Source organism: Meleagris gallopavo, chromosome 4 (assembly GCF_000146605.3).
Source record: "Meleagris gallopavo isolate NT-WF06-2002-E0010 breed Aviagen turkey brand Nicholas breeding stock chromosome 4, Turkey_5.1, whole genome shotgun sequence".
Lineage (NCBI taxonomy): Eukaryota > Metazoa > Chordata > Aves > Galliformes > Phasianidae > Meleagris > Meleagris gallopavo.
The window spans coordinates 33790812-33801626 of record NC_015014.2 but is presented as its reverse complement, the minus strand read 5'-3'; the positions used below and the strand labels follow the sequence as shown (position 1 = coordinate 33801626).

The 10815-nt window shown below is 44.1% G+C and overlaps 1 long non-coding RNA gene across 5 annotated transcripts; it reads left to right on the top strand.

The window, feature by feature from the left end:
• The first annotated feature begins 4347 nt into the window (after positions 1 to 4347).
• On the top strand, positions 4348 to 10611 carry LOC116216564. Of its 5 annotated transcripts, XR_004159592.1 has the most exons (7): positions 4348 to 5474; positions 5711 to 6353; positions 6571 to 6674; positions 6886 to 6943; positions 7124 to 7454; positions 8980 to 9118; positions 10220 to 10311. It is a non-coding gene; the product is annotated as an uncharacterized LOC116216564 (long non-coding RNA). The 5 variants fall into 5 exon arrangements; XR_004159591.1 differs by lacking the exon at positions 10220 to 10311 and adding an exon at positions 10525 to 10611 and having other exon boundaries at positions 4348 to 6353; XR_004159593.1 differs by having other exon boundaries at positions 4348 to 6353; positions 7385 to 7454.
• Positions 10612 to 10815: the final 204 nt, after the last annotated feature.

Here is a 10815-nt window from a genome sequence, read left to right as displayed (position 1 = left end):
CTCTGTGCCTTCTGCAAAAACACTTATTTTGTCTTCAAACTGGTATGAGGCCTGGTGTTCTCATGTTGCAAGAGAAAGGTTGTCTTCTTCTCTTAGTCAGCGTTGTGATGTAGTGGTCTGAGTTGATGGTTTGTCCGGATTCCAGGAAATACAGAAGGATCACCTCTTTCCTATCCTGAAAAGCAGCGCACATCACTTTACCTGCCGAGGGATGCAGCTTTTTCTTTGGGAACTCACGTGTTGCCACTTGCTGTTTTGACTCTGACTCACAGTGCCGGCTCCACATCTCATCACCGGTAATGATGCAGTCCTGGAAACCGCAACCTTCAGCCTCGCATTGGTTTAGTTGGTCCTGACAGACTTACTGTGAAACTTCACCTGGCAACGTCAAAATAAGGAATCAGAATTCTGGTTGAGAATCTAGTATGAATCTTAGAATGCCATAATAACTCAGCTTCCCTCTTCCTTCTAACACGTTTGACATCCTTTAAGCACGCATCCTTAAGTTAGCTCTTTCTTAGCTGTTGTTGATCATAGGGCTAATTATGAATCACATCACGTGGTTTTAATTTGCCATTCACTTGCAGCACTTCATATGAAGCTGTAAATAAAGATAACGCAGTGGCTGAAGTTTTCTACTCACGTGGTATTTTTCCAATAAAAAATAAGCAAAAATTTACAGCAATACACAATTAAGTGTTCAATAATCATTGCTTCTAACTCAGAAAGGCAAGTCCTTGAACAAAGAAGCGTAAATCCAGTTTCGCTGGAAATTAAACGTTATTCGGCGAAAGAGCAGTACTGAAGTTGTCAATGAACCAACTTGCTTACTTATAACTAGCAACACGGTCATTGTCTGGCTGCCCAGACATACTGTAAATTAGCCTGTGCAGTCTGTACGGTTTAAAATTATTTAGAAGACAGTCTCAAGAGAGAAGTGAACCAATTCCTTTCTTAGTCACTCGGTCAGCTTGCCTCAGCAGGGTAGTGGCTACAACTCTGTCCAATTTAACCCTTTTTAGCAGACTAAAGGAAGGTCTTTTCCTTTCTCTAAATATTGCTCCAATTGCTCTATATAGCAAGGTCATTTAGAACCGCATTTATCAGATTTTTCAGTTTCCTAGATTTCTCAAACTTCTTCGCAAGAAGCATTAAGAAATGTTGCTCCATAATTTACACTTTTCAGTGCAGTTCCGTGGGGAACTTTAACCAACGTTTGAATCCAGAATAAGAGCCATAGATTTGTTATACTCTACGCTTGGTTGCCAGATGACTGTTTTTTTTCAGTCTGTACTTTACTTTTGCATGTTCTAGTTTAGTCTTTCAGGTTCAGCTCGGCTAATGTGTAGGAGGAAATTTTCAAAAGCGAACACTTCTTCTCAGTGCCAATAGTAGACATTTAAGAGAAAATCCGAATAATTTGCCGTGAGCGCTCACAGTCCTCAACCAGTAGTTTGCAGTCCAGATGACTTTCAAACAAACAAACAAACAAAAAAAACTGCGTTAGGTTGATTCAGCAGGTGGATTGGACCAGGCGTCTTCCGAAAAATCCCTTCCAACCTCAATTATCCTCTGATCTTTTTTGCACAACCCCACTGCAACACTGTGATTCCATGAACTTACAGTTTCTATCTAAAAGCACAGATTTCAGCAGCTAACCCTGAGTCAGAGTAAAAATTAAGTCCTCCTTTATTTCTACTTGGACATGTTGTTTCATCAGTTAGGGCTGAAGAATACACAGCCAAAGTTTGCCATTAAATGCTGCTTAGTAGGTTTTGCAGGAAATAACAAATTTAGCAGGACAAAACTGAAAATAAAAAGATAAGGCATAACTCTGCTATTAAAGATAGACACAAGCGTACAGAATTAACCTTGTAAGAGCTTGTACTGTTCCATTCTATCTGTGCAAGTGAAATTGAGATCTAGAGAGTGAGTCAGAGGCTACAGATCGTGCTCAGCCGTGGCAAAGGCAGTAGAGATTTAAGCCTCAGAAGAGATTATTTTTGTCTTGATTCGTCCTCTTCTTAATCATAGTAGTATTATGCATGTTTTCATCTTAAATTAATTTTAGTCTCTTGCATCGGGAACAGTTTCCGATTTTAGGAAGGCTTTCTGGGAGTATTAAGATGGAGATTTTGCTTGCTGAATGACACATGAATAGGATAATGATTTCAGAGCTGCATGTCCTATTTTAGCAATTGTAACTATCAGGAAAAGATGGGCTGACCTACTTTCAAGTAACAAAAATAGCCAGGGATCTTCAAACAAAATCAATCTCATTGAGTTGAACAGAAACGGAGAAGTATAATTGTTCCATTTGCAGGTTATGCGCTGCTCATAGCGTAACCAGGGGACGTGCACATCGAGGCACTGGAAGCGGTAAAACAGAGCAGCCTCACTGTGCATGCTGCCAGCAGAGATCGGGGATTATTGAAAATCTCAACAGATTGCTTTTCGTAGAATTGATGAATCACCAAGGTTGGAAAAGACCTCTTAGATCATCCGGTCCAACCGTCCACCTACCACCAATAGTTTCCACTAAACCGTGTCCTTCAGTTCAACATCTTGACGTTTCTTGAACACCTCCAGGCCTTAGTGGTCACATTCGCCACCCCATCCAATTAAGGATGGAGATTCTCCTTAGCCCTCCTCTTACTGTTAATACATTTACGAAAAAGTTTTTTGTTCTCTTTTACTGCAAAAGCCAAGCTGAGTTCAGGCTGGGCTTTTGCCTTTCTCCTTTTCTCCCTGCACATCCTAACAACTCGTCTCTGCTCTCCTCTAGTTGCCCATCCCTTCTTCCACTATAGCTAGATTCTCTTTTTCTCCTGGGGCCTCAGGAAAACCTCCCCGTTCATCCACGCAAGGCTTCTTCCCCGCCAGCTCATCTTCTGGCACAGGGGAAGCAGAGATGTTTTTTCACATATTATCATTGTTAGAATTCTACGATTAGACTTAATCTTCCTAGTTTATTTTGTTCCTTTTGCTATCATCCTCAGGATATTACCCACATTACCCACATTACACTCAAACTCGATTTCCTGCACAAAGTCTCATATGCTGCTAAGATATGCTTAGCTGTTTTAAGGCTCAGCTGAGACTGTCAAAGCCTTAATTTATGCAGTGTGATAACTTCACTAGATGGCAGTGGAGAGAAATAGTAGTTCATTTAATTTCCTTTTTTGGTTGTTTTTTTTTGTTTTTGTTTTTGTTTTTAATAGGCAGGGAAACACCCTTGTATGTACTGCAGTTTATTAATATCGTCAGTGTTAAGTCCAGATCACAAGACCACACAAGAGCGTAGGGGCTTCCGCCCTCCAGTTCAGTCTAGATGCAAACTTTTGCAGGAGCACCGTCACATACTCTTCTGAGCCTCTCACGGATATGCAGGAGCACCGTCACATACTCTTCCGAGCCTAACACGGAGATGCAGAGAGCAGTACTTATCTTTGAACCTTGGTGTTGCAACCACTCTTTCCTTATCTTCTTATCTTCAAGGAAGAATTTCTTTATTGTGAGAGCGACGGAGCGCTGGAACAGGCTGCGCAGAGAGGTTATGGAGTCTCCTACTCCGGGTAATTCAAGACCCATCTGGCCACCTACCCGTGCGACTGGCTGTAGGGAACCTGCTTTAGCAGGGAGTTGGACTCAGAGATTTTCAGAGGTCCCTTCCAGCCCCCATGAATCTGTGATTCTGTGTGAATCTAAACTTGAAAAAACATCACGTTTTTATTGGTACAGTGACTAAAACAAAACCAGGGGAAGAATCAATGCCGTTACGCAGCGACCGCTCCCAGGACCAGGAGAAGGGCAAGAGGCAAAACTGACGGAACAAATACTTCAGGAACAAAGTTCTGTGGCTTCTAAGTTTCAAAACACAATTTGACCAGTCTATTGAATATGGAGAGTTGAATGGAGCGGATGATTTCTCCCGAGATCACGACTTCAGTCAGAAGTCTGTCGGTGAAATTCTCCAAGAAGTTCCTCTTGGCATTCATTCTGTGAGATTTCCCTTGCTTTTCCTTCTTGTTAGCCTTTGGGAAAAAGAAATATGCGAAAATGCAAAGCCTGGGGTTTAGTTAGGGACACACCAGGTTGGAATCTCTGCTCTGCAACGAGTGCGTGGCTTTAGTCAAACATACATAAATAATAGATATGTCAGTCACAGGTACAACTTGTTACATAAACCAATCTGATGAAATTAAGTCACTGCCCTCAAGCATCAAGATGTAGATGAAAATAAGTACTGGGTTACACAGATTCGTAGGAAAGATACGTTTCAGATTAGCGTGTTGGGTTTCCCAAAATGGGTGTATTCTCTGTAGATGGTTAGAATTCAGTGTTTGTGGAACTAAGTACACCTAGCAATAACAGAAAACAGAAGACCAACGTGACAAAACAGATGATGCGACGTGTCCTCACTCCAGCTTCAGTCGCGGGGAAGCTATAATATTTTCTCACTGCTATTAGCATCGTGCTGCATTTCCCAAGCTAATTTCAATACACGGTGAAATGGTTTGGTACTGTGATTTTATAGGTCTTTTCCGACCGTAACAATTCTACGGTTCTATGAAGCTGTCCTGGTTGTCAGTGTTTTTGACCCATCGTCATGCAAAGACGCTCCTCCTTAATTGTTATCCCATACTACACAGTTTGCATGAAATGGACAGAACCACCCCAAATCCTTCACCCTCCCTTTGCCTGCGGGCTTCATCCTGCACCCTTCATCCTGCATCCTTTACTCTTTACCCTCGATCCTTCATCCCACCCCTGCCACCGCATCCCGCATAGTGAGATGACATCTACGGCCATCTGTGCTTGCAGTGGGACGTCACTGGGGACATTACTGTCTGGGTGAGCTAAGCCCCGAGGCCTCGGGGTGGCTGTCATATGCTCCGGCTTGCCTAACAAAGCTAGGCTGTGCTAACGAAGCAACGATCTCCACATGATGTGAAGCTGGGGCTGCGTGGACACAGCTGTGCTTTGTTTGGTGCTCAGGGCAGGGCCAGCCCCAAAGCCTCTTAAACCCCACTGGAGGCTGCTGGGAGCTATTGAGGGCTGCTGGGAGTGTGGAGGTGCTTCTGGGGCTTGCTCCTTGTAGTAGGAGGCTGCTGAGTTTGCAGTCATGATTTTTGGGGGAGGCTAACCTGGGGATAGTATTGGTCTCTCTCTCTCTCTCTGTTCTTCTAGAAGCTGGTTTCTGTTGGGCTCCCCTGGTGGTTTTTGTGTGTGTTTGTTTGGTTGGTTGGTTTGTTTTTTTTTTTTTTTTTTGGAGGCAGTACAGTACTGCTACTGGGCTTCAAGTTTATTTTTGTGGGGTTTCTTTTTTGGGAAACTGAAAGAGTTGCTGCTCCTGCGCTTCTCTGATTTGTGGGGTTGTTGCAGTGGCTGCTGCTGGGTTCTTATCAAGCTGCTTTTTCTTGAGGCCTAGAGGGTTCTGAAGGCGTTGCAACTCCTTGTGCTCAGAGTGACAGGTAAGCAAGATGGAGCTATGCACTTTCGCCTAGCTCTGGTACTGGTAAGTAAGAAGTGGTAAGTAAGGAGTTTAGGGGCTGCTGCTGGGGAGTGCCACGCACTGAAGGGCTCTCAGTGCCTCCTTGACTGCGGCAGCAGGTTGCTTGGCTCCCACACAGCTTTTCCTGGGGCCATTATTGTGCTGCAGCTGGGTTTTTCCCCTCATCTCTTTTGTCTCCCCTATGTTCTCTTGTAGGGGATCTATTATTTCATCACCTGAAGTAAGTGATGACTGATGGCATTAAAGAAGATGCGGCCAGCAGGAGGAGAGGCGATTGTCTGCCTCTACTCAGGTCTTGTGAGTGCCCACCTGGAGTACTGCATCCGGCACAAGACAGTCACAGGGCTCTTGGTATGTGTCTGGAGGAGGACCACCACTCTTGTAAAGAAAGGTTGAGGGAACTGAGAAGGGAAGGCTTCTTGGGAAACCTCGTTGTGGCCTTCCGGTAGCTGGAAGGAAGGTATAAATGGAAGGGGATTGACTGTTTATGAGGGTGGATGGTGATAGGACAAGGGGGAATGGTTTTAAGCTAAGATGGGGAGGTTTAGGTGAAAGACTAGGATGAGTTATTGGGCTCAGAGGGTGGGGATGCACTGGAAGGGGCTGGATGATCTTTGGTCCTTTTCCACCCAGGCCGTTCCATGATTCTGTGATGAGGGGAGTGGCTGGCCCAGGAGGCACAGGTGCAAGTAATTCACCTGCGCTTCCCATGTGACTCCGGGTCTGCCCCTCCCTGGGCTCATTTAAGGGCTAGCCTTTGCAGGGAAAAGGTCTCCTGGGTGAAGGCTGTTTTCTGAGAAGAGATGTTCTATAGCTAGAGACCCTCATTGCTTCTCAGGTGAGTTGGCTTTTCCTATGTATAATTGTTGATGTTCCTACTGATAGTTTGCCTGGTATTGCAAGGGAATTAGCAGGTGCAATTTCTCTGCTTCCGAGGACCAACACATTCCCAGCCCTGTTACTGCTGGGAGTAAGAAGCAATACTAGGGTACTGTTTAAAAAGAAATATTGCCTGTGGATTGTTTTTCTACCTTTTTTTTTTTCTCCTGGTGCAGGGTCAGGGCTGTAGCCGATCCTCTTGTAAACCCAGGCCTGTGAGCAGTTTCACTGGCGGTGAGCGCGTGGGAATCGTTGGAGGCTTCCTGCCTTTAGTTGGAAGGTGCTGGACTCCCTCTCTTCTCTTCTTGGGGCTGGTGCACTGAGGTGCTCTTGGTCTGCCACGTGGGGTTGGGTGGATGATGCAGCCAAATAGGATGGGGCTGTGCTCCCTCGGCCCTGTTGCTGCTGGGGGTGAGAAGCAACACCAAAGGTAAGTGAAATGGAAGCACTCCCTGAAGAGAGCTGTATTTCATTTTTGTTTCCTGCGGCAGGGTCAGGGCTGCATCTGAGCGTCTTCTGAGCCTGGACCTGTGAGGAGTTCCGCTGTTGGTGAGTGTGGGGGTGTTGCTGGAGGTTCCCTGCTTCTGGTTAGAAGGTGCTGGGTTGTTGCCTTTGTCTTTTTAGGGCTGGTGTGCTATGTGGCAAAAGGTTAGTGAAAAGAAAACTGCCTGAGTTGAGCTTTGTTTCATTTTGTTTTTTGTCTACTTAATTTTTTGTCTCCTGTTGCAGGGTGAGTGCTGCTGTGGATCAGATCAGCCTGTGAGTGGTTCTAGTAGTGATGGGACTGAGAAGGTACTCAGTGTGAGTACCTTCTCAGTCCCATTGGTACTAGGGCTGCTCACAGTTGCTTGGGGATCCTGGAATTGTGTAAGTGTTTTTCCTGCAGGTCCAGAGCTGGTGTGGGGGTCCCCTTGTGATGGAAGGTGCTGCTGTCCTGGAGCATAGGGACTCCTGTGGTGAGAAGTTCTTCAGGAGGCTTTTTCTCCTTAGGTCTTTGGAGTTCTCAAATAGGAAGAAGAGTCATCTGTGCCCTGCTGTAATGGGTTTGTGGATGTTTCTGGTGAGTGCTACAAGTGTGCTTGTGTTGGTGCTTTTTATTCCTGATGGAGTTTTGTGTGCTGAGAAGAAGCTTCTGTTGTGGTCTTGAAGCCTTGTTCTTATCTCTGTTGTGGGGTGGCTGTTAGGGTTGTTTGAAAAAAATTTTTTGGGTGCTGGAGGCTGGGTTTTGCACTATCTCAAAGAGATTATTTTTTTTTATTTTTGGTGGGAGGGTGGGTTCTGTCATTTGTTGTGTTTTTGTCTTTATTGGCTCCCTACTGGGGCCCTCCCCTTGGGTGGGGGGCTTGAGGGGGAGTCCTCCAGCTATGGGGACTCTCCCTGGGTGGGAGCCTGAGGGGGGGTAGATGTGTTCTATCACTTGTGTGAGGACCCTGTGGTGCTCCTACTGGGACCTGGGGTGATCTTCCTTGCAGAGCTGTGTTAATTCTTGGCCAGTGATGGTGCCCTGGCTCTTCTCTAGGGCTAACTGAGGGTGGAAGACCTCATCCTGGAAGGAGAACCCACTTCCTTATTTCCTTTAAGGAAGGTCTTGAGCTCCAGTGCCTGCTTGTCTCGGGGTGCTTGGAGAGCTTGCAGGTCCATCTTTCCTCAAGATTAAACTGAGTGTGATCTCTGGCAGCTGTAGTGGAGTTGAGTGCATCTCCTACAGATGGGTTCTGCTCTAATGCACCAGTGAATGAGAACTGTATAAGGCAAGAAGAGGTGGTGTGTTTTTTTTTTTTTCTTTCTGAGAGATGAAGGAGATGGGAGTGGTGTTGGTGTGGGTATGCAGTTGTAGCTGCCCAGTATGAGAGCTGACTTCCTCAGGAGAATATGAGGCATGAGGGAGAGCTTTCACCCTTCTGATAACACATTCAATTAGAATGGCTGTTGAGCCTTGATCTGATTCAGGTTTAAACAACGGCGACCTGAAGCTGAAGACTGAGTGCCAGTCTGCAAGCTGAAAACTTAAGTTCCATACGTAGGTATCTTCTCTAATAAAGTTGATTGCAGCTTAAGATTGTGATACTTAGCTAAACCGTAAGCTGTAGAACAATAATGAAGAAACTTTATGAATACAGAGTAAATTGTCTTAATGCTATGGCCTCTTATTCCTGTTTGGGTTTTTATTCTGGCCTCCAGCTGATGTTTTGAAGAAATATTTGGCTTTGAGTAAAAGTAGCTTGCCTGACTAAGTTTCTCTTCCTTAATGTGCAAAGCCAAGTTCCAGTGCTGACTGACTTGCTGTGAACTGCAAGATGTGAGTTTACAGCTTGCACTGTCTCAACCTGCTTACTAGGCAAAGCAACTGTAACACTAGGCTGGAATGAAAAGCCACCAGTCTAGAGGTGAATAGAATGAATTGAGTGAATTTTACTTACGGCTCACTCTGGAAACCTGTAGCTCTTACGTGATTAAGAAACTCAGATGTCTTTCCAGTCTATTTTGTCTTTGCATTTGCCACTTTTTTCTTTAGCACAATATTGTTTTCCATCTGGTTTTACTTACATTTGTAACACTACATACCTTGGTTTCTCTTGTCCCAGTTGTAGGTCACAGCCGGGGGGCATACAAAAAATGAACGAGTTGCAGCACCTCTCTAGCTATCCCTGATGATTGCATGGTGCTTAATTTTTCAGTACTGATGTTAATTTGCAAGCCACAAGCATCAAGCTGTCAAAACCAGTAAGTGACTTTAATTAGTTCTTCTCTGATGTAGTAATAGCCATTGCTAGTTATAGCAAAAGCTGGAGTGCATTTGTGTGGGTGGCTTCTTAGAAAACATGTAAGTGAATACAGCTTACCTGCACTCACCAGCCCTGCGGATGCTGAAGTCTTGCTCGCAGTTGGTGGAAAGGCAGATTGGAACCATTGCTTCTGTGAGAGTTGCATCACCTGGAGACTGGCTTTATGATCTTTGTTATTTTCCACGGCTGCTGAAGACTAACATTGTTCTGCTTCATTAAGACCTGAAAGTAGAACATGAATTAGAGAAGTCTTAAATAATGGTACTAGAAAAATCTTCTCGGTGCAGAATTAAAAAAAAAAGCTTGATAGGAAACCACACTTATGAGGAAAGAAGACGGTATATGTGCTCAGTTAAGTGTCTGGCTTGCTGCTAATTTTGCTATGAGATATGGTTTTGCTACAAGATGTGGGTAGTAATGGTTTGGGAGGTCAGTTGGACTAGATGATCTTGTCCTTTCCAGCCTTGTGATTCTATTTGAAGTTCTTTTTCCTCTAGCTCTGGGTTACCAGTTTCTTCTGTTGTAGATAGTGATAATATAAGGGGACAGATCTTTCATGCCTATGGGCTAGTCTTTAAAAAGTGGAATGGCTTGCTTTCTGTCCTATTCTTCTGACAAAGAGCAGTTATTCTGGCACAGATTATCCAAACATTAACAGAATGTAGTGATAAACTAGTAGCTTAAAAATAAATGAAGAGCAGATAACAATTGTTCCTGTTTCGCAGAAGCTTTAATGTTGTTCCGTCTTTCTAGAAAGCTAGAAACATGACATACTGCTGTTAGCGTGAATGCTTCCACAAGAGCCTGCAACTTGCTTTGGCTTAGCTCTCAAAAGAGTAATTAAAAGCCCTTAAAAATAGCTGGCGGGCTCTTTTTTTCTGTTTTTCCACACTGTATCCACTTGGTAGGACAGTCCAACCTGTTTTATCTAATGATAGTGTGATTCTATCATAGACTGCTACTGAACAAGAGATGATAATAGTGGTAACAGTTTTGTGCTTGCTAACTATTTGTTAAAACCTTGCTATTATTCTTCCAGGTTAGCTATGAGTTTAAATAATAGCAAGTTACGAAATACTTGCTACTGTTCCTGCATAGGGTCAAGCTGTCCTGATTGCAGCAGCATTTGTGGCATATCTCAACGGGGAAACTGGTATTGAAGAGCAGAACTTGGTGTCATCAATGCCTAACTCACAGCTGGAACTTTTCTGGAGTTCTGTTAAGAATAACAGTACCTGATGAAAGGAGATTAATGATTATAATATTTTGGCCTACAAGTAAATAAGCCTATGTACAATGTGACAGCAAATAATTAAATCTTCAAACGCTTATTTTTGTTTCTAGCGGCTGGAATCCTCAAGCCTGTTTTTCCTATAAGAAAATCTCAGAACTATTTGACAGTGGGAGAATTTCACAGCAGTAAGAACTATGTGTTGTTAAGCAATGACTTGAGCTAAGACATCTTAGTGGACAGACTCTTGAAAACCTGTCTCTAATTATTCCAGAAAATAAGTACATACTTAAAAAATAGGGTGGAAGTGAGTGAAGGGGTACTGAGACGGTGGATATGGTGTGTTTCCTGGCGGTCTAGGACAAGAGCGAAGGAATGCTTCAAAGCGCACAAGAGTGAACAAA